The sequence below is a fragment of the Bombyx mandarina genome, chromosome 22 (genome assembly GCF_030267445.1).
Source record: "Bombyx mandarina strain Sakado chromosome 22, ASM3026744v2".
In the NCBI taxonomy this organism is placed as follows: Eukaryota; Metazoa; Arthropoda; class Insecta; order Lepidoptera; family Bombycidae; genus Bombyx; species Bombyx mandarina.
This window is the reverse complement of record NC_143228.1, coordinates 933343-957543: the sequence shown is the minus strand read 5'-3', so window position 1 is coordinate 957543 and position 24201 is coordinate 933343. Positions and strand designations below refer to the sequence as shown.

The following is a 24201-nucleotide window of genomic DNA, read 5'->3' as shown; positions in this document are numbered from 1 at the left end:
CAATGACAGGATAAACCGACAGTTTCGTTGCACATACCGACAGACTGACTGCCAGAGACTCACTGACTGAGACGGACGGAATCACTGTCTGACACGAATGCCACGACTCTGTCCACGTACCGCCATTTTATAACTTTGGCGTTACGGAGTCTACCCTTCATTTTGTGATATTTATCAAAACAACATTTCATCATTTAAAATAATAATCAAAACCACCGTCTTAATATTACTAAAAGTCGTCAACCACGACACGGCCATTCTGTCACTTTGACGTTTGTGTATCGTTGATATTCCGAACTATTGACCCGGATGCGACACGGCCATCCTGTGTTACACACGTCCTCGTGTGTTAATCTGAAACAAAAGCCAATACCGCACAGTATCATTCACGCTCGGCCATATCTGATCACTCTACTAAAATAAAAGTAGTGATTTACTACTGCTGCAAGTTCTCCCCGTACAATTCATGTACACAGTAACTAAGTCATCCCTGTGACTACAAGTGTTCAATGATAGTCATCCCTGTGACTACAAGTGTTCAATGATAGTCATCCCTGTGACTACAAGTGTTCAATGATAGTCATCCCTGTGACTACAAGTGTTCAATGATAGTCATCCCTGTGACTACAAGTGTTCAATGATAGTCATCCCTGTGACTACAAGTGTTCAATGATAGTCATCCCTGTGACTACAAGTGTTCAATGATAGTCATCCCTGTGACTACAAGTGTTCAATGATAGTCATCCCTGTGACTACAAGTGTTCAATGATAGTCATCCCTGTGACTACAAGTGTTCAATGATAGTCATCCCTGTGACTACAAGTGTTCAATGATAGTCATCCCTGTGACTACAAGTGTTCAATGATAGTCATCCCTGTGACTACAAGTGTTTAATGATAGTCATCCCTGTGACTACAAGTGTTCAATGATAGTCATCCCTGTGACTACAAGTGTTCAATGATAGTCATCCCTGAGACTCTAATCAACAGTCCTTTTATGAGAACCATCGCATATAGATTTCTCGACAAGAGAACATTCGGCACCAAAATCCAAATAAAAATAATACGACTCACCAGATTGTTCTCATTTACCAAAAATACTCGATATTACACAGCTACCGGCATGTCGCTCCGCTCGGCCGGTGAATAGTTGACCCATCGAGCGCCGACAGACGGAGCTTGCGTCCCATATCTCGTATTGGCTGCAGCAATCACGTGTTGATTGCGACACGGTCTTCCTGACTGTACACGTCCTCGTGTGATGGTTAACCTACAATCAAAAACATCTACGAGAACACTTGTTCCGCTCGATCACTCCTGACTACACTTTAAGACTTATCGGAAAATTTAAAGTCATTAAAGCTTTAAACTGTTTTAATACCATTTTAACCAAATAAAACAATAGGGTATACAAAGTTCACTATTCAGCAGCCAGAGCACGTACCACAGTCGTTCATCAAACTTCAAATTTACTCTGTACAAATCAGGCATAGCTTACAGGAACTCAGATCAAAGAAAACTTCCGAGTAAAAATATCTAACGCCACGGCTCTCCAGCCGACCAGCAATCGCAATTGCCCTCATGATGCGCATCCACAGCGTGGATCGCCCGTGTGCATCACCCGCTGACTACACACGATGGTCTTTACAGACCCCGACCTCCGCCAGAGCCAAACGCGCACCGCGCACCCACGGACTACTTGAGTTGCCTCAAGAGACACCGATTTCTACCGGGCTACGACTACGTAATAGCTACTGGTACGGTCGAACACAATACGGCCGATAGACTATCCTTACTCGAGTTTTCACCACAATTTAAGCTTGCTCTTCATCATCATTTACATCAACCTCGACTGGTATGTGACCTGCTGGCATTTTTCTTAGCCTATCGTGTGGGTATTTGTAAGTACGTCTTGAATTTAAAGCTTTCAATGTGTAACGGTCACCATCCAATACTTCAACTACTTTAAACGGCCCTTTAAACGTCGGATCTAATTTTGTTTGATTACGCTCTTCGTTTTAATGTGTGGACGAGCTCACACCCCACCTTGTGTTAAGTGGTTACTGGAACCCATAGACATCCACAACGTAAACGCACCACACACCTTGAGATAGAAGTTCTAAGGTCTCAGTATAGTTACAACCGCTGCCCCACCCTTCAAACCGAAATACACCACTGCTTCACGGCAGAAATAGGCAGGGTGATGGTACCCGTGCGGTCGATGGCACTATTCGGAGCACCCGTCTGGTGTCACGTCCTTACCCACGAGAACGTCACCGCGCTGTGACGCCGGCAGCGCGCGATCGCAATCAGAGTTATTCAAGAATACCTCACAGTCTCCTACGAGGCGGCGCGCCCTAGCGCAAGTGTAGCCGGAGCGCGGGGGCTCCAATCTCGGCAGTCCGTGCTGGAGGCGTGGTTTCGTCGTTTGGCGGACCCGTCGGCCGGCCTCCGTACCGTCGAGGCGATTTGCCTGGTTCTCGCGGACTGGATAGGCCGCGACCGCGGAAGACTCACCTCCGGCTACCTGTGCAGACTCACAAGACATTTTACCACCACGCAAACTTTTTACCACAGCAAATCTTACCAGCCACCACGAAAACTACAATTTTGCGGGTTCCACCTCTCCTACACGATGTTACTCCCATACTGCGGAAGCCAACCGCAAACACTTGTCAAGCACGCACAAGCACGCACTTCACCAGAAAAACTTGCATCCGCCAGCGGGACACGAACACCGCCGCATCGCCAGACACGAACGCACCGGACGTCTTATCTTACAGGTCACGACGACTTCAAATGTGTCAATTTTCTTCCCCACGGAAACTTGCTTGCTTTCTTGTTTGCTTGCTTGCTGGAGCCCGAAGTCATCGAACGTGTAGTGTTATTGGTATTGAATCTAGTAGATTCTAAAGTTTCAGCGACAATTCACCGTCTCATGTCTTGGTTTACTGCACTAGTGCCATGTAACTCTAGCAGTAGTCATTGGCTTAAAAACTATTCGTGTCGGAACTACCCACTCGTCATGACAGATCCATTATTGCGATCGAAGTTTCACTTGAGACTTGCACTTGCCTTAATTTCTTGCAATAGCTTGTTACGTGACGTATTTCCGCTAGTAAATGCCATGTGATAAATCGAGAGTCAACTGGGCAACATGAGCCAGAACGTAAGATGTGACGATTTCTTCGTGGCTCAGATCTTCCATCGAGGTAATAGAGCGTTATTACACGACTTACGTATGCTGCATTCACGCTCTTGTGGCGTACCACTACTAGTATTCTGATCTGCATCATGTTTTTTTTTTGCTGTACTTCGAACATGTTCAAACACGTCACGTCAGTCCTGATCCCACTTCTGATGTCGTAGGCGGCGCCAGGGATGGCTAAGCGGTAGTTTCCGTCATCACTCGTATTTGGTTGAACTCAGTTTATAAAAAGTCAATAAAACCTTTTGAATAATAATTATTGAAACTCAACACACACAACTTTCACAATGACAGGATAAACCGACAGTTTCGTTGCACATACCGACAGACTGACTGCCAGAGACTCACTGACTGAGACGGACGGAATCACTGTCTGACACGAATGCCACGACTCTGTCCACGTACCGCCATTTTATAACTTTGGCGTTACGGAGTCTACCCTTCATTTTGTGATATTTATCAAAACAACATTTCATCATTTAAAATAATAATCAAAACCACCGTCTTAATATTACTAAAAGTCGTCAACCACGACACGGCCATTCTGTCACTTTGACGTTTGTGTATCGTTGATATTCCGAACTATTGACCCGGATGCGACATATATGTATGTGTATAATAAAAATATTATATTTATTTCCGTTATCTGGTACTTGTAACACAAGTTCTTTACGAACTTAGCACGGGACCAGTTAACGTGGCGTGATTGTTAGTAAATATTTATATTTAATTTTATTTTAACTATTATGAAAAAGAAGCCCATATTTCAATGAATGCATACACAATGTGCCAATTTCCCTAGTTTCTCAGTCAGTTAAACATGTATTTCCATGATGATGACCAATTGTTGTAAGCACTTTACTACGTCTACAAAAGAACCTTTCTTGATATCGTTCAAGCAGAGGGAAGATCTTCAATCAAGTGCGGTGGGTGTCATTCCCCAATCGACTGACGGGCCGAATATTCAGAATTTGTGGGTAATTAATAAAATCGGTCACCAAATTTGCAAGGTGTTTGTTTATTGGTGCCACAATAATCTGTCCTAATAATATTCTACACTTTTATATTTGAATGGAATACTGATTGCTTTAAGATAAATGAAACTTCCAACCTCGTGGTGGGGGGTGACAATAGCGTTTTGGTTTCCAAAAGCTTTAAAAATCGGCCTAATACAAGGAGAGCTGAGGGCTCGTTTAATTGCACGTTTATTTATGGTATACGCCAATAAAAATATCAAGTGACCTTTGATACCAAAATAATACACAATTCAAACTGTTATACGAATTCAAATTATTCAACCGAGTGACCCGAGTGGTATCGATAATTGTGATAAAATTTCAATATAAATGCTAATTTCTGTATTGAATATTCGAGGTCTTTGAGTCCTCAGTGGCTTGTTTATGATGTAAATATTTAGACGTCTAGGTTTGATAGTGGTTGAGATTTATTTGAAAGTGTGGCGACTATGAGTGCCAAATGATCCATACTAATGTGACTGAAATGCTTTTGACTTAAATTCACAAAGACGATGAGTCTGTTGATTTTCGAATAGGGTTGTTATATTTTGGCTTAGGAGAGAGAGAGAGAGAGAGAATACACTTTATTGCACACCAACACAATTTACATTCAAAAACAAAAACAGTCAAAAAGCACATATGTACAATAGGCGGTCTTATCGCTAAAAGCGATCTCTTCCAGACAACCGTTTAATTTACAGAAATTCTGTAAAATAAGGCTTAAGGTTGGTACCATAACTTTTAAAACGTTTTCCTTTTTCTCTAATGACGGGATATAATACCTTAGTATGATAAGTAGTCTTTGTCGCTCACAGAGTTCGGTTAGAAAAACTTCATTTACTTAGGAAAGAGCGAGAAGGATTCATTGAAGAGCCGAAAGGTGCGTTGCTAAAAATCAAATGATTGAAACAATTTAAAACAAATCGTAAACGAAGAAGACGGAGATATATGAGATGATTCATTAAGGAGCTCCTTAGTGGAACAGCTATTTATAACGTAACAGTCTTTGTCACGAGATTCCTCAATGAAATACTCTTGTTTAATGGTACTTAACACAAAATAATAAAGTTCATATCCATTCGAAGCACGTGTTTCCATACAATCCATACATGTTTCGTCTCTATATATAGTTCCACAGGGATAGTAACTATTTCCAACTTCGTAAAAGTCAGTTAGAATTATTATGTGTTACTCTTGTATCCTAAAGGCTTAATTAGGTTTTAACGAAATAAGTAATATATTTACTTTTTAACAATCTTGACAAGCTTCGTTCCCCCAGTGGAAAATTTGGTGTTGAGAATATGAATGTACCACATATTTTATATATATATATTAAATATGGATGTGGCTCTTCTCATCAACTGAGATAAATATTTAAGTGAAAAAAAAAAACATTACGTGATAAATATGGGACCAAGCAAAAGAATAGAATAAATCCATGCTATATTCTTTGAAATCTATTACATATTTATGTATACTAGAGGTCCCACAGCAGTCGAAATTCGACTATAATTAATTGGAATTGTAGATTTGTACACTATTATGATTGTATTTATATACTTCTTATATACTTCTATAATCACAAATTTCGCCAAGACTACACTATAAAAAATATTAACAAAGACAAACCATATTCTATTCTCAATTTGACAACAGACGTCAAGAACAAAAGTTTGACAATAAATAGTATGCATGCGTGTGTGCGTCAAATACATGGTATGTAGTGTGTGTAATGTTTTCTTTATTGATTTAATGTATATTTTATGCATTATTTAAAAAAAAATTAGCATTGTGCACTTCTTCTCTATATTCTCTATAAGTGTGGATAATTTCAGCCTCCTCCGTCAGCGCAATTTTCTTAAAAAGGGATACAAAGTTTTTGCTTCACGTATTAATATCATTATTATGCAATAGTTACAATAATTCTTAGTATTCTTTAATAACTCGGTTTTTTTTTAAATTGCTTACACAAAAAATTTTAACTAGGCTATAGATAATGTTGTATCCCCATATCTGGGGCTAATGCTGCATGACATGATTCAGTTTACCATAAAATTCATTGTCTTTGAAACTAAAGTCTAAAAAATCAATTGCGCAGAATAATAATAAATTCCTTTGTAATTTGACCTAAATAAACATACACAAATATTGCATCTACAATAAAATATTGTAAAAAGTTTCATTACAATAAATATACTACGTCGTACGTTCGATTTGTGGAATATTAATTTGTTGAAAATATACGCTGTCTCTTCTCATGCATGGCCGGCATTTTCGTAAAAAACTTTTCTGGAAACAATGTAAAAAGTTGAAACCTAATCAGACAAACGATGTCCGAATATAAGGCAAATACTTTACTTATATTACATATTATAATTGTATATAAAGCAGAAGAGAAATTTGTAATGTGTGGTTTTGTTTCTTATTACAAAGGGTAAAATTTTCCTCAAAACAAATACCAAACCAAACGCTTACCTTCCTGAGGATTGTTTATGGTAATAAATGTACCTGTATTCTCATAGTCGTTTGACCGGCGAACCTTCATAATTTTCGGCTTAATTTGTTAGTTTAGCGAATTCCGCTGTGATAAATGCAGAATAAAAATTTGATTTGTATTGTCAAAAAAAAATTTCTGTGTTTTTATTAATTTTTCACGAATTTATAAGGAGTTAGTTGGAAACATCGACGGAACGGTAAGCGGAACAGTAAGAACCGACAATAAGAAATGATGAATTATCATCTCAGTCCAATTGATCTCCAGTGCGGCCGGTCCGAAATGATTCATGTAATATATTTTTTGTCCCTGCCTAATCGCTATTAGCCTAAGGGGCTATTTTAGCTACTCACGCACTTGTAAATGAGCCCGCGGGCTCACCCTGAGAGAATTTACCAACACTGGCCCTAGCAAGAGCAGTGCTTCGCAGAATCTACCACTCGAAATCGGACACGCGTCCACTGAGAGCATTCGGCAACAAATATATTCTGTCTGTAGGTTTGTGTATATTGCTTAGCTAGCTCGCAGGTATAGCTCTTCTACGTTGTAATCGACGAGTCCGACGAGGACGGTGACCGATACTTATTTTTTCAAAAGTCTAAAAATGAAAAGTCTTTGGTTTTTTCTGTTAATTTTACTTAGTAATAGTGCAGTCAGTTTGAATTGGTTAATCGGTGTAGCTTATGGACGATGACAATAACAGGGTTACAGCTCAGTTCTAAGTATCTCTCTGAAACAAGTATGTTTAAGGTTTAAGCTTCATAATTGAGACTTTAAGTTCTCTTGCATAGCTCAAAAAGAAATACTTTATACACAATAATTTAATACAAAATATGTTCGATTTGCTTTAAATTATTTTACCAAATAGTGTGCGATCGAGTTCGCAAAAAAAGGAAATTTGCGGGTAGGAGAAAAAAACATAGCGGACCGATATGCATTGGTTGAGGATATTTTTTTTTTTGGTTAGGAGGAAATTGCCAGACTTCCGCCCTCTACTGGGAATGGAGGGTGGGGTATGTCAGAGTCGAACTGACTAAAACCTCCTGTCGCTCAACAATCCACGTCCGAACCTCGTATAAGACAGAACTCATGGAAAGGCAAAGGGGGGAAAGTGAAGTGTTTAGTGCGGAGCACATCTCTCCCATCACCCTCCCCCTCGGGACGTCGGACCGGCGGCCGTCGGCGCCACGACCACCAGCCCTCTCGATAATATTTTTTCCTTAATGTGACCACGATTCCATTTGCGTGTGTGAGAGAGATGGCAAGATCTTTTCACTACGCACCCCTTTCCCTTATGATGAAACTATTCATTTCTACGTGTATTTTATAAATACAATACGGTTTTCACAACAAAAAACTGTTCTATTTACAAATTGCAATAAGATCAAATATTGAAAAATGTATAAAAACAATAAAATAAACTCAAGGTGAAATCCTGAAAGTGTTTTTAATGTTCTTCATTAATCAATTACAATAATAATATGTAATTTGAATGTTTATTTGAATTGAATTTCGGCATGGTGAGTTGGTATGCGGATCCAAATGTGAGTTACTATTTGTTAACGATACTGTGGGCTATTCTTGTCGTCTCTGTTGCAGTTTCAGTGCTGGCCATTGGTTAATGACCGTTTACTCGTTTTTTATTTGAGTTTCATCGCTATTTTGGGATCGTGAGAAAGTGGTTAATGCTCATTTTGTTGTTTTAGAACCGAACTAGTACCATTGAGATAGAGAGAGAGAGAAATAGAGAGAGAGAGTATACTTTATTGTACAGCAAAACACAAAAAAATAGTCAACAACAGTTGTAGTTGTAGAATATACGGTTTTATCGCTAAAACCTATCGCTTCCAGACAACCGTTTTATTTACATAAATTCTGAAAAGATAAAGATACAGCCGGTATGTTGCAGTGCACTATTAACAATACATTATTAGAGAAAATACATATTATTATATACAATAAATATATATATACCGTTTACATACTGTATGTAATTTAATCAGTATATGATATATATACCTAATATACTCACATACTAACTAACATAGACATAATAAACAGTATTAAAATAATAATTCAAATACAAACAAAAAACATTAAGCAGATAACTAATTTTCCTTCATCATTCTTCATCATTTAAAGCAGTTCAAAGTTGGAGCACTTCTCACTGCAACCGGCAGAATATTCCACATTCGAACTGCCTGGATGTTGAATGAATTTATCAGAGAATGATGATGAATGCGCAGGAATTTTCAGTCTCAGACTCTCGGATGACCTTCATTAAAATTGTGCGTATCAACTAGGAACTCTTGTTGTTCAATTTTTAAATATTTTTTTTTAAATAGCGTTATAGATTGCTTTTTACCATTTGCTAGATCAAGTGGCCAAGCGAGGTCTTTAGTGAGTTATTAAGCCGAAAGTGATTTCTAATTCAGTTGAAATTGTAATACCGTCGTAATATCCCGTTCTGTGAAATTGTTCGATAGCTCGAATGATGTTCCGACTTTGTAGATTAATATTCTAGAACATGAAACGTAGGAAACGTGCTTATTTTTCATACAACTTCTCCTTCAAATACGTACCATCCGGCTATTGCCACGTACCATCCGGCTATTGCCACATACCATCCGGCTACTGCCACGTACCATCCGGCTATTGTCACGTACCATCCGGCTATGGAATGAGCTCCCCTCCACGGTGTTTCCCGAGCGCTATGACATGTCCTTCTTCAAACGAGGCTCGTGGAGAGTATTAAGCGGTAGGCAGCGGCTTGGCTCTGCCCCTGGCATTACTGAAGTCCATGGGCGACGGTAATCACTCACCATCAGGTGGGCCGTATGCTTGTCTGCCTACAAGGGCAATAAAAAAAAATAAAAAAAGATGGATTGTGTTTTGAGTCTTTAGTGGTACGTAGCGGCTAAGCTATGCCAGTAATTACGAACAAATTACCAGACCTACAGTAGGTAGAACGAGCATACGGCCCATCTGCTGATGAGTACTCACCATCGCTCATGGCTGTTAGTAATGAGATATATAGAGGTACAGACCAGCTGTCGCTTACCTTTGAACATCATGCCGTAGTGCTCAGGAAGTACGGTGCAAGGAAATTCATGCCAAAGTTGGCGGGCAGTGCGATGTTAAAAAAGATGTGTGGTGTGGTGGGACACCGGATAGGAACGAAGATCCTTATTATAAAAATATTAGTTCTAAGTTCTATTCGAGGTATAAAGAAAATAAAACTGGAAGTTTCGCAACAACCCACCGTCATTCGATAACGTGCTAAAGTATTGTAGTACACTTCATTCACGCTTGTTTGCATAAAAGTTAGTGTATTGATTATTGATAATTAATTAATGATAAAAAAGATGTTATTTTTTGTACGTTATTACAAAGTTAAGTCATACACTGTGTGCATTACTAATTTGTACGTTATTACAAAGTTAAGTCGTACACTGTGTGCTTTACTAATAAAAATCTTACGTTACGGACTTTTTTTCCCGGCTAGGGTACCCACCCCTCCGCATCGTCCCATAAGGAACTTCGTTCCAAAAGGAGATGACGGATCGTCTCAAACAACTCCTGAGAGTACTCACCACAGAGGGTACGGCTTTAATACACGAAGCGAAACGAAGTTCCCTTTTAGATCTCGACGTTCGACAAACGATTGGATTTAAATTATTTGAGTAAATGAAATACGAAGTGAACGAATGATTTTAACTGAAAGACATAGTAAAGCCACCCACAATGTGGACCGTCGATCTGCTAAAGGTCTCGGGAATGCACGAAAAATATTAAAAAGAAGCCCAAGGACTTATATCTCAAGGTGGTGGTAGGACCTCTTGAGAGTCCGCACGGGTAGGTACGGTGGTACCCCTGCCTATTTCTGCCGTGAAACAGTAATGCGTTTCGGTTTGAAGGGTGGGGCAGCCGTTGTAACTATACTTGAGACCTTGGAACTTATATCTCAAAGTAAGTGGCGCATTTACGTTGTAGATATCTATCGGCTCCAGTAACCACTTAACACCAAGTGGGCTGTGAGCACGTCCACTCATATAACCAATAAAAAAACGTGGCGCATTTATTTACATGGTGACATTTACAGAAAATCTCAGCGGCACAAAGTTAACCTAAATTATACGAATACGCACATTCCACACGAGTGGACTTGTAGCTGAAGCTATCCGCAATTTCGTATTCCGTAAGCAATAAGGAAATGTCGCGGTAGAGAAACTCAATGAAATATTTCCCCTTCGGATTTACTTACCCTTTTAATGTTTCGATGTCGCGGACTGCCCCGACTGAATCAATGATCCGATCATAAATAGGCAATTTCAGAAGCCGAATATCGTTCGAATTTCGGTAACGGATGCCAATTTTCAGAAATGTTAATGATGAAAATTCAGTTTCGGGATTAGTGAAGGAAAATTGGAGTAATTTCCTTGTGTAATGCTCAATGTTTCTCGACGAGCTTTTGGATTCAGGGTTTAGATAGTTAGCTCTAGACCGTTAGATTGTTACATGTACACACTAAACTACTATTTGTCATCTGTCCTGCGTTAATAGCTCTAAGCCAGTTCATTCGAAGTGCCCTCAACAACTGTAATCATGTTGCGTTGTGAATTTTGAACACAAACGGACCCGTGAATTCATAGAAACATCAAAGCTATTAATTTTCCAAGGGACATCACAATTATGTTACAACTGTGTAGACGTAGATTGAAAGATAATTTGTTTTCACACCGTGGTACATGTTTCAAATAATTACCTAACCATTACACATAGCTTAACAACACATGACAAAATCTGACCAAATCCTAAGAAGGAAAGGAAAAGGTTCTTTGAACCTAGTACAAACTTCAGCTCTTTTAAAGGCTAACAAAATAAATCATAAGGTTAATTACAATTCGTACTATACCTTTAAGAGAGAAATAAATAAGTATTATTAATTATTTTTGGCAGAAAAATATGCTTTCTCAACCCTAAATTATACTGCATAGTCAAGGTCCAAAATTGCGAAACTAAATAAGTGTGCATGAAGTTCAATGGCACTAAAACAATTGCCTATTAAGAAAACAACAGTGTGATGTTTTAGTAATTATACTTCAAGCTACATGTACCAACAAAATGCACTTAGATATTCAAACAACCAACAATTAGTGCCAACTGAAGCCAACTGTGAAAAGCTCGCTCTGACTTTAGCTTTCAAAACGAGCTTTCGTATCGAGCTTAATGTAATTGCTTGTTATTCTGAACATGGAACATTTAATTCCAATGGAAAGTCGTTGGTTTTTTCTGCTAATTTTACTTAGTAATAGTGCAGTCAGTTTGAATTGGATAATCGGTGCAGCTTATGGACGATGACAATAACAAGATTACAGCTCAGTTCTAAGTATCTCCCTGAAACAAGTAAGTTTAAAGTTTTGAACTTCATAATTAAGACTTTAAGTTCTTTTGCATGCAAAAATGGAGCCTATTCAATACAAACATACAAACAAATCTTTCCTCTTTATAATATTAGTATAGATAAGCCAACATCTTTATTTACATTGGCTTTGGCGAAAACTGAAAATATTCTCAAACTCAGAATGTAGAAAATATGAATAGTTTTATCTCTCCTGAAATTTTACATATTTTGAAGATTTAAGCTTTCACAGTCAAGCTTTATTAGTTGGAAGAGTACTTCGAAATAGATAAAAGTTATCAAGCTTCAACTTTCGTAATATGCACTGAAGTTCATTTGCAATTATGCATGCACATAACTTGATTTTACGATTCTACTGCTATTCCATGAAACGTTTTCTCGTGCATACTATTTCGGATATTTCCCGAGGTAGCTGTTAGCTCAATCTATTTCTCAATGAAAATTTTCAAGCTCAACCGATAAGAGTATATTATAATATATGCATATAATATATGTGTGTATTGGGAGATGAAGGAGGATGAGGCGTGTGCTTTGGTTGTTTGTTGAGTGTTGTCCTCCATGAACCTCATCGGAGCGGTCAATAAAACACTACTTAATATCACATGTTTATTCACGTCAGCGACCGCGGTGGATCGCTGCACGTTAACCACTGACTGACTAACGTATGTTGTTCATTACTATAAATGCATAGTAAGCTAAGCGGGGTAGGGTATCATTCCCCTACATATGCATATTGTAATTTTATGTTGTCCTTTTTTGAAAATAGTTTATTTCTATAGTTTTTTTTTCGGTAAATCAGAGGCTTTAGAGATCCCTTAAGTGGGCAGTAGTCGAACTCGTTGCTACCTGGTACACTTATTACGTTTAGCGATAATACAGTAAGTTTATTGGGCCCTTTGAAGACTAGTATGGCTCATACCCCTAGTCCCACTTTTGGATAGAAGATGAGCACACAGTATAGTTATACTGTTTATGTTTATGTTTTTACTCGGGGTAGGAGCTCTGGTGAGTCCACGCGAGTAGATACTACTACCCCGCCTATTTCTGCTGTGAAGCAGTAACACGTTTCGGTTTGAAGAGTGGGGCAGCCGTTGTAACTATACTTGAGACCTCAGAACTTATATCTCAAGCTGGGTGACGCATTTACGTTGTAGATGTCTATGGGCTCCAGTGACCACTTAACACCAGGTGGGCTGTGAGCTCGTCCACCCATCTACGCAAAAAAAAAAGTGGCCTGTGGTAATCGTCGCTTATTGATATTAACAGTGCCAGAGCGACAGCCGAGCAGTTGTTTGACATCTGTCAGTATCTTCAAATCATTTCATTGAGAGAAGCTTGATGAATGTGTCCTGTCCTTTATAGGGTAGGTGACGATTATGATCAAGTCGATTGCTCTTCTGCCAAGGGTATTTAAAGCCCTAAACCGTCCTTAAGCCCTTTTCAAACAAAAAAAAAGTTTCCCAAAATTACTTTTTCGTTGTAAAAACTTTAACCTCGTATCTGTTAGTAAGCTACTGCTATCAGCGAGCGGAGAAGTTTTTATAGTGAACATATTATCTCTCTGCCGTCATCAATCTTTCGTCGAAAACTATGAATCTGATAAGTTTAAATTGATAGTGTTGCGAAAAATATTTTAGCTTCTAATATTGAAGATTTTAGGTGAAGACTTAGTTATTGTGAAATGTTTGCCTTATTTGATAAAATATTTTTTATCAATTTTTGAAGTGAAACTTCTTTATCGATATAGGGAGGAAAAAAACGTATGTAACGTTTTTCGGTTACGCGCCATCTTAATTTCTTCGCTATGTTTATTTTATTTCTATTTAGTTTCAAATTCAACAATTCCTGAATCGCGGTGACGAGATGTTACACAGTTGATAGACGTTCTCGTATTTCTCTTGCTAAATCATGCCTACCTGGCGTCGGAATACCGTGATCATGCAGGCGGTTCCCCCGGGGTGCGGTTGCGGAGTGGTTGACCCTTGCGATTATTTTTATATTTTATAAGTTTCACTTCTACTGTGTGTGACTTGCACACACACACATTTTTTATAATAATTCTAAGGATTCAGACTAGTCCAGAGACCACAAGGCCATAGTCAGGAGGGTATACGAATATTACAATCGCGTGGTTTTTTTTCCAAGTGTCCTATCATTATGGTGCCTGCCCTCTAAAGTTGCGTTCTGTACTCAACTAAACTGGTACTTCGCTGGATATTATTCTTTTTAGATATGCGCGGTATCAATGTGAATTCAATACTATTTTGTAAGCGAAATCTTTTGTAAGGTTCTGTTAAATCTTCGAGTGGTAAAAGTTTAGATCTTTCCTAGTTTCCGTACCGTGTTTTTCATAGGGACAGGGATTTCATAGGGGGACTGATTTGTTTGAAATGAACCCTTTGTCATCTTAACCACACCTCTTTTACTTGCATTTTACATCCATATCACTGAAATCACTGCACCTAACCAGAACGCATGTCCAGAGATTTTCTGTGACATACCCTACAACTCTGAATTGAATTTCTCGTGGTTACTGAGTGCTATCAAATTAAAATTTTAAACTGAGATCGTGAAGGGTCTAAGCAGCGTGGCTGGAACTTTGGTATAGCTAATGTACATGTAAGACAATGGCTACAAACCATTAAGACAACCCACTTGATGGCCTGTTGACCATGGGTGACTGTTTTTAAGCAGTCATGCGTGGAGTGATAAAAAACTTTTTTTTTTTATTGCTTAGAGGGATGGACGAGCTCACAGCCCACCTGGTGTTAAGTGGTTACTGGAGCCCATAGACATCTACAACGTAAATGCGCCACCCACCTTGAGATATAAGTTCTAAGGTCTCAGTATAGTTACAACGGCTACCCCACCCTTCGAACCGAAACGCATTACTGCTTCACGGCGGAAATAGGTGGGGTGGTGGTACCTACCCGTGCGGACTCACAATAGGTCCTACCACCAGTGATAAACTACGTACTTTCCGTATCGTTATTCGACCATACACTGACACCTTCTTAAAAATAAAATGGGTATTTTGATAGCACAACGCAGCATCCATAAACTACCTTGACCACAGGAGGTGTCACGTAAACTTTAACTGTTCCTAGACTGAAATCACCTAATTCTCCCGTTAAAGCACTGCAAATCGTAAAACGTAACAACATACATCGTCGGTGAGCACCCATTAACCTCCAAGGACAGATGCTGACACGGAGACCTTGTAATCCAAAGGGATTTACATCCTCAAGCTCTAATCTGAGCTTTACGTCGCCCTACACGTGTCTCTAATGAAATTAAGAAAAGCCTTTGAAGCATGGTGCGCCCCTGTCTAATTTTGAATTTATTATGATATTGCGATGCTTGTGGCTTCGTGCTATTTTGTGAGTTGTAAAAATATAAAATCGCAGGTTTGACTTCGGTTGGAATCAGTGAGTGATGATTGTACTGTGCCATTCTTCTTATTGTTCAGTTTCTTCATCTATGATATATAATTGCGAGGATTTTGATGAAATGTCATACAGGGATAGTTTATAACCTCGATTAGAACAGAAGGTAATTTACAGTATAGCTCCAGTAATTATGTCAGTATTATTATTTTTAAAGACCATTTGCATAATTTTGTAAAACGTATATATAATTTCCTGTTATGTAAATTATTTAATTTTATTATTATGCAAACTTTTTAATTTATAAAGCGGTAAGTACACTTATTTTCCACCTGAGAGTTTTTGTAATTTTTTTTATTGCCTTTGTAAGCAAACGAGCATACGGCCCACCTGATGGTAAGTGGTTACCGTCGCTCATGGACGTCAGCAATGCCAGGGGAAGAGCCAAGCCGCTGCCTACCAGTGTTGTGAAAGAGATCGCCGTTAGCGAGAAGACTGCTCATAATACAGTTTGTGTCTCGGTGATATATATTAGTGCACGAGTGCACGATAAAGAATCTAATGTAAGTACGATGGGGATTTTTTTTTTTTCGTGCAAGCTGCTCTGCACGCGTTTTACGCAAGAGCATCCGGGTGATGGAAGGCCGGCCATCCTCGATCCACGCTGGTTCTGACCCAGCGGGGTATTCCGTAGGATAGCTCACTCTAACCGGCGCCATCTAGGCGGGCTCCGGATAGCCTGCCGACCGAGAGGGCTGGTGGTCGTGGCGCCGACGACCGCCAGTCCGGCGTCCCGAGGGGGAGGGTGATGGGAGAGATCATACATATATCAACTCTCTATCAATTTGTTTCACGATTTCTTTATTCCAAAGCGAGTGCTACCGAGAGGTACGTCTAGTCAGCTGTATAGGTAAATAAATTAATTAATTAAAAAAAATCTTTAGCATTTCTTGAATTCAAGTCCCTATGTTCGAGTTTTCTTCGCAATGAAAACATCCGGATGCTTAAGGAAGTAATAAAGGAATACGTGTCTGACCGGAACGTGTATGGGAATGGCAAAAATAAACGGGCTACGATAATGTTCATTGAGTTCGGCTCCCGTTGTAATTGAGCTACGTTCGTTGTCTTAACAAGGCTAATTATATTTTATTTACGTAATTTTACTGATACTAATAAATGTTGAAAGATATAATAACAGTAATGTACCTAATGAGTACTGTCTTACATGAGAGGAAACAGGTTTTTTTATTTCCCTACCTATGCTGATAGCCTTGAGAGGCTATTTCAGCTTCTTCTTGACGTGTAGGTGAGCTCACGGGGCTCTAGCCGGGAGTGTTACTAGCACTGGTCCTAGCAAGAGCAGTGCTTCGCAGAATCTACCACCAGATCGGAAACACGACTCACTGAGAAAATCCGGCGGGAAACTCGGTGGGCGGTGTCTATGGGTTAATTCACTCGTCGAGCCCTACGTTGCAAGCGACCGGTGCTTGTACCGTTAATGGATCGGAAGGATCCGTAATGACGTGTTTGGGGCGACGTCGACTGTTTACCCTTCGGTCTACAGGATCGGGTAAGTAATTTCCGGCGGCCACGACAAGAGGGTTCTCATGTCGTGCCGCCTTTTCAAAGTGGTGCAATGATGCCGACTGTAGATACTTACCGACTGAAGGAAACAGGCAAGTCCAGTGGGGACTGTATCATCTATTGGAGACCTATGTAAGTGGTGTGATGTTTTAACGATGCAAAATAATCAATGAACTAAATTCTAGATTTATTTCCAAATTCGATTTTATTATTCTACGCGTGCTGTAGATGTAGTCAGTAACCCTGTGATACGAAAATAATTGCTTTTCAGTTTAATCTTAATATAATATTATAGCAAACCGACCTGTACGTCACTCTCGCGGCCGTATGCCCGCTCGCTATGCATAGTGTTTAGTATCTATGGTCGTCTTTTGACATACAAGTGTATAATCTATGTTCCGGGCGCTTCCGTTTTGAGTGCGAGTAGCGTGCGCTCGCGTCTTTTTATTTTTTTTGTTGCTTAGACGCGTGGACGAGCTCACAGCCCACCTGGTCTTAAGTGGTTACTGAAGCCCATAGACATCTACAACGTAAATGTGCCACACACCTTGAGATATAAGTTCTAAGATCTCAGTATAATCACAACGGCTGCCCCACCCTTCAAACCGAAACGCATTACTGCTTCACGGCAGAAATAAGCAGGGTGGTGGTACCTATCCGTGCGCACTCACAAGAGTTGTTGTAATTATCCTTTGTTGTAATTATCCTTTTAAATTGAAAATTGTTTGTGCTTAAGAAAGATTAGAATTCGAAATTCGACACTAGTGACTAACCCATAGTTTTATAGAATAAAAATACCCCTGATATCTACCCCTCACTATAATATGTAATTCTTCTGTCGATTTTTATGTTAGTGAGCCCCTCTTAAACAGCTGGACCGATTTTGATAACATTTATGATGTCAGTTCCAGTAGGTTCGAGAATGATTTAGATTAAATATTTTAATTATATTGTTACAACCTTTTTTTATTTTTTTCCCCTTTGAATTGAACCCTAAAAATTTGCCGTGAACAAATTGCAGAAGGTAAAGAAAATTTAAAATTTTATTTTCTCTTGTTCTAATGCATTTAACTGATAAACGCTGCTTGGAGTTAGTTATAGATAGGAGCAAAAAAGCTTTTACCAGTTGGAAACTTTTGTACAAACAATATTCTAATTTTATTTATCCGAAAAAAAAACCACGAAAAATTTAAATTTAGTTTATTTATTTAATTTATATACTAAAGCCAATTTTTAAATTTGCTTTGAGCAATTTCAGAGCACGTACACGTGTGGGTTCTAGTCATTTCCAAATTACTTCTGAAACTTTACTCGAATTAAGCGTTGAGGATTTTCTAGAGACATTTTTGTACTTTTTTGCTTGACAACGTAAACTAGAAAGTGATTCGAAACATTACAGTAAGAAATAAATTGAACAAGCCTCCAATTAAATAAATAAATAAATATTTACTAACAATCACGCCACGTTAACTGGTCCCGTGATAAGTTCGTAAAGAACTTGTGTTACAGGTACCAGATAACGGAAATAAATGTAAGATTTTTATTATGCACATACATATATTTAATATACATCCATAACCCTGGAAAATATATTTATATTTATCATACAAATATTTTCCCTTGGCGGGATTCGAACCCGCGACCTCCTTGTGTAGTGACCATGTCACTTACCACTACACCAGACGGCCGTACACCTTTGTTTAAAATAATATAATGGCTTATATAGGCTACAAGTGAGTTGATGACTTGGTGGACGTCTATCATCATTAAACAATCAAACTATTCATCTATAACAATAAAACATTCTCTCTTATCGAAAACACTCAAGACATCTTTAACCCTTCAGGCAGAGACAAAAGAATGAAAACAACAATCTTGTTGGTAATACGGGACCTAAACCAACACGCCGTCTCATATATTAGCAGGATCGGACAAAATGCGGCCCATCTAGGGTTGCCCTCGGCACACTTAGGGAAAATGTTTTATTCTCTGTTTAATATAATAACTCGATTGATGGCTTATTTATGTTATTTAGAAGTTCATAGTTTTTCATATTCTATTTTTTGCAGTATATAGGGTAATTAAGTCAGAAACAACTTGGTGCGGCTAAACCGTAATCTATGTGTTTAGAAAGTAAATGCTGCCTCGTAGTGCAGTTTTAAAATTTAAATTTATTTTTGTACAGGAACCTTTCGTAATTGTAGCAGCAATTGCACTTTTTTGTATTTCATGTTTTGCTTTGTTTATTTTTTTTTTGGTGTACAATAAAAATACTCTCTTTTTATCTTTCTCTATCTCTCTCTCTCTCTTCTCCAATCGATCACTCATTGCTGAGCATCGTGATGCGCCCGCCTAAGACCTTTCCTTGTGATCTGTAGCCACTTCTGTGGGTCAATGCACAGTGTAAATGATGAGTACAGTGAATGAATGACAAAATCCACCACCGACCTTGAAACTTGAGGTGGATGTCTCATGTTCAATTCGCTTGATAGCTTTGCGACAGAAATAGAATGGTTGTGTCTACCCGTGCGTGCTTAAAATATAGGGTGTTTTATTATTAGAGAAATCAGAACACATCACTCCCTACTGGTATATAATTTACTTCTGGTCGTTATTTAATTACAAAAGGTATCTTTGAAATATTACATTGTCTGTTTAATGTTTCTATGTTGGTAGTTACCCTAAAAACGATGGGACGTTTAACACAGGGACCATAAATTTGCAGATTCCTCACGTTACAGTTAGATTAATGTATTCCGTTGCATCTAGTTATTTTCTACGTAACCGTGTGTGCTAATTAAGATTTGATAGTAATACTTAATTATCGAATATTCACTGTTTGCTCGTATTTAATTGTCAATGGTGGAAATTTGGTTATGTTTATTACTATATTTAAATTAAAGTATTGTTTGTTTCGAAAAAAAGTATATAAATCAACGGGAATTTATTGTTAGCAGAAAATTTCAAGTGATCTTTTTGATTATAGTGAGTGGTTACTGGTGCCCATAGACTTCAGTAATGCCAGGGGCAGAGCCAAGCCGCTGCCAAGATTGGCAAGGTTGTCTGTGAAATTATTGACTAAATTATCACTATACATTTTAAATAAAAAGCGATCCTTACCCTTGTCACATCCCACGCGCATTACTGCGATAGCAACATAATAAATAGCCGTGAACTAACAATGATTACGTTAGCAAATAGAAAAAAAAACACGCGTGGCACTCGGGGACTGCCGCGGTAAAGCTATTGCATAGCATTTTTTATCAACTTATGCAATTATAATTAGACAATAATAATTTAATATTAAAACAATAATAAAATAAGACCCCGCTATATTTTTAAACATTAACAAAAGCAAAACATTAACTGTCCCCTTCATACTCATAAGCTAGACCGCGCGAGAGAGAGATGGGCAGACTCCTCATGATGCGCATGCAGTGCGACGTCACGCCGCGCGCTTATTCAGAAACACTACACGAACGCAACGTGTGAATGTATTGAATGCGAGCTACATGGTAGGCGGAGTGGGGATGTTAGGTTTTATTTTCGTTACGGAATTTCTTGATTCGGTCGCCGCGCTCAAGGTCCGCGATAAAAGCTATGCAATGGCTTAAAAGAACATCCTAAGTTTTAGAGCTCCGTAAGTGTAGCGGTCAGTTGTCCAAAATAAGATTCTATAGCTTTCAATTCTCGTTTAGTGAGTTTGTTTATTAAAGAAATATAGAAGTGCAAGAGTATGTCTGTTTCAGAACCCATAACGTCGGAGAAAATACTTGTTTGGGGCCGTGAATGTCGCTCGTTTGATTTCGATATATTACATATAACGCGGGCCAGTTTTATCACTACAAGCGAAGGCTTGCAGATTTTTATTGAGTAAAGTAAAACAGTCACAATGTATCTTGCTGAATGACTCCTACTTTATAGCAGTGGATTTAAATTCTGTATAAAAATAAACGCGAATTGAAGTCGTCGTGGCCTAAAAGATAAGATGTCCGGTGCATTCGTATCTAGCGATTCAAATCCCGCAGGCGGGTACTAATTTTTCTAATGAAATACGTACTTAGCAAATGTCCACGATTTTCCTCCACGGTGAAGGAATAACATCGTGTAATAAAAGTCAATCCCGCAAAATTATAATTTGCGTAATTACTAGTGGTAAGACTTATTGTGAGTCCGCACGGGTAGGTACCACCGCCCTGCCTATTTCTGCCGATGCGTTTCGCTTTGAAGGGTGGGGCAGCCGTTGTAACTATACTTGAAACCTTAGAACTTATATTTCAAGGTGGGTGGCGCATTTACGTTGTAGATGTCTATGGGCTCCAGTAACCATTTAGCACCGGGTGGGCTGAAAGTTCGTCCACCCATCTAAGCTTCAAAAAAATTATGGATGTAGTTTCAGTTCTTTTAATGTCCATTTCTATAATAAAATTCTCTACAGTTTTATTTTTGTAGTGTTATGGTACACGATTTGAACATTTACAATTAGCGCGTTGAACGAATGCAATCGTCTCAATCCTGAAAAACCTAATTCATCAAATTTGTATATCCGTATATTTATTAGTTTTATAATTTTCGTCACTACTGATGATAGGGTGAATTGTTACTCTGCATTCCTACCTAAGTACCATCCTGATCATGATAAACATAATTTTAGTTTGGAGTATTTCAACTTAACACCAGGTGGGCTGTGAACTCGTCCACCCATCTAAGCAATAAGTGAATTGAAGGGTAAATAAGCGTATGGGATTCCTACGAATAGTTACAGATACATTCGTAATTATGATAAAATGTTAACAGAAGCAAAGCTAAAATATTATTATCATAATTTATAACCTATATTTCATTAAACTCGATTTCAACACCTTTATGTTATTAGTAAAATAATATCGCAATAAAATAAATTGAAATCATGGCCCGAGAGATATAAACATAATTATAGTGAAAAATACATTTTTGGTTTAATCTCCTTTTAGATGAGTCTCTCGCGACTATGAAAACCGTAAAACATTCGAAACATCAGAAATAATAGAATAACAATAAAAAAAATGGGAGTTTTAAGCCGTAAAATTTGTTTTAATTAAACTGAAAATTAAAAATAACATCAAGATGACAACAGCACATGAGTGAATCAGATATTTGATTGGCAAAAACAAAAGAATTAAATTATAACCTTTATATAAAACTAAATGTAAAAGTGAAGTTTATTTATTTAGTTTTTATTGCTTAGATGGGTGGACGAGCTCACAGCCCACCTGGTGTCAAGTGGTTACTGGAGCCCATGGACATCTACTACGTAAATGCGCCACCCACCTTAAGATATAAGTTCTAAGATCTCGGTATAGTTACAACGGCTGCCCCACCCTTCAAACCGAAACGCATTACTGCTTCACGGCCGAAATAGGCAGGGCGGTGGTACCCACCCGCGCCAGTCCTATAACCAGTAAAAAGTATTTTATTTATACACAATTTTGATGTTCTGCTTGTATTGTTTTCAAGTGTGAGTAAATTTAAAGCAGCGCTCCCGAAACAAATTGATTCTATCAAATTGTACGATCATGATAAGTTTTAGCAAAACTTTGTAACTTGTCTAAATGTTTCAAGAAACGTCTCGTGTTTTAGAAAAGGTTTGTTTAATAAATCTCTTATAATATCTACAGCCTGTGGCGCTAAGTTTACTAAACAATTTACTTTCAATAGGGCTCTTCGAGCTATTAATTCACGAAGCCTGTTTAATCTGTCACCCAGATAATTTATTTAATATATATTTTAAGTAATAAATTTAATATCTTACTCACATATCTTCAAATATAGTTATTTTACAGCGTGCTTAGATTTTGAAGCTAATAATAGCTATATACTTTGTTTGACTAAACATTAACTAAGTGCAGGAATTCATGGGACCCATCTCTTTTTGTTATTTACTTTAATTTTTTTTTCTTTCTTTTTAGTCGAAAATATCGTTTTATGAGCTTATAAGTCGGATTAAAATTTCCTGTAGGCCGGCATTCATTGTTGTATGCTTAAATAACAAAACACATATTGTTGTAGTTTTCAACGTGAGCTAAAACTATTAGTTCTAGAACGTTCGGAAGCGACCAGTTTTTTAAGGTAATTTGGATTTAGTTACCACACACAGTCTATTCTAGATCAGCTTTGCTTCCGAGTCAAGCTCTTAACTTTTCTTTCATTTTAACTTCTGTACACGGACCGATAAACTGACCATTACCCTGGCGTTAATTGTGGAATCTATTAGTGTCAGAACATTAATTTTTTGAGACACGTCCAAGAAAACGGTTGCTCTTCCATTTGAATGGTGTCCATCCGAGCAGATTCCAAATGTAAGAATCTCTTCTCTTCTTAATCGTTCCCTCACTGCTGAGGATTGCGACCACATGTGACTTTCCTCCATAGTGTTCGGTCATGGGTGGCATGGCGGTAATTATGCCTCTTTATCTGGGGGAGTCAATTAATGCAATGTTATTTCTTCATGGTGGAAGATACTCCTGAGCACGTGCTAGTAACGTATTTTTTCTTCTAAGAATTGATGCATGTCGGCCCAAAGGTAATCACAATTATTCAGTACGAGTGCACCAGTCGTCTTACTCATTAGACCACGAACTTTACCATCAACTTTTAAGTAGTTTAACGGTCAAAGTTCCTAACATATTGAGTTGATTAATCCAAGAGATCTCCAACACGAGAAAATAATAAAGAAAACTCATTTCAACTTACATGCTTCTAGATACGTCTGTTCGGTCCCGGGGTAAATTTTAACCCTGGTTTCAATAAGAATCGCATTTTTAAAACGAACGGGCAAAACATTTTTTTTTTATTGCCTTTGTAGGCAGACGAACATACGACCCACCTGATGGTGAGTGGTTACCGTAGCCCATGGACTTCAGCAATGCCAGGGGCAGAGCCAAACCGCTGCCTACCGCTTAATACTCTCCACAAGCCTCGTTTGAAGAAGGACATGTCATAGCGCTAATTCAGCTGGGTTATCTTTTTCTTTAACTTAATCTGATATCATCCAGTCTTCATTGATGTCACGTCACAGCTTAGAAACAAAAGCAGTAGAAATGAGTTAACAAA

At 38.3% G+C, this 24201-nt stretch overlaps 1 protein-coding gene across 3 annotated transcripts in view; it reads left to right on the top strand.

Annotated features, from left to right (window-relative positions):
* Positions 1-24201, top strand: part of NGR-A35 (neuropeptide receptor A35) — a 150549-nt gene that overhangs the window by 39932 nt on the left and 86416 nt on the right. The gene's annotated exons all lie outside the window — the stretch shown is intronic.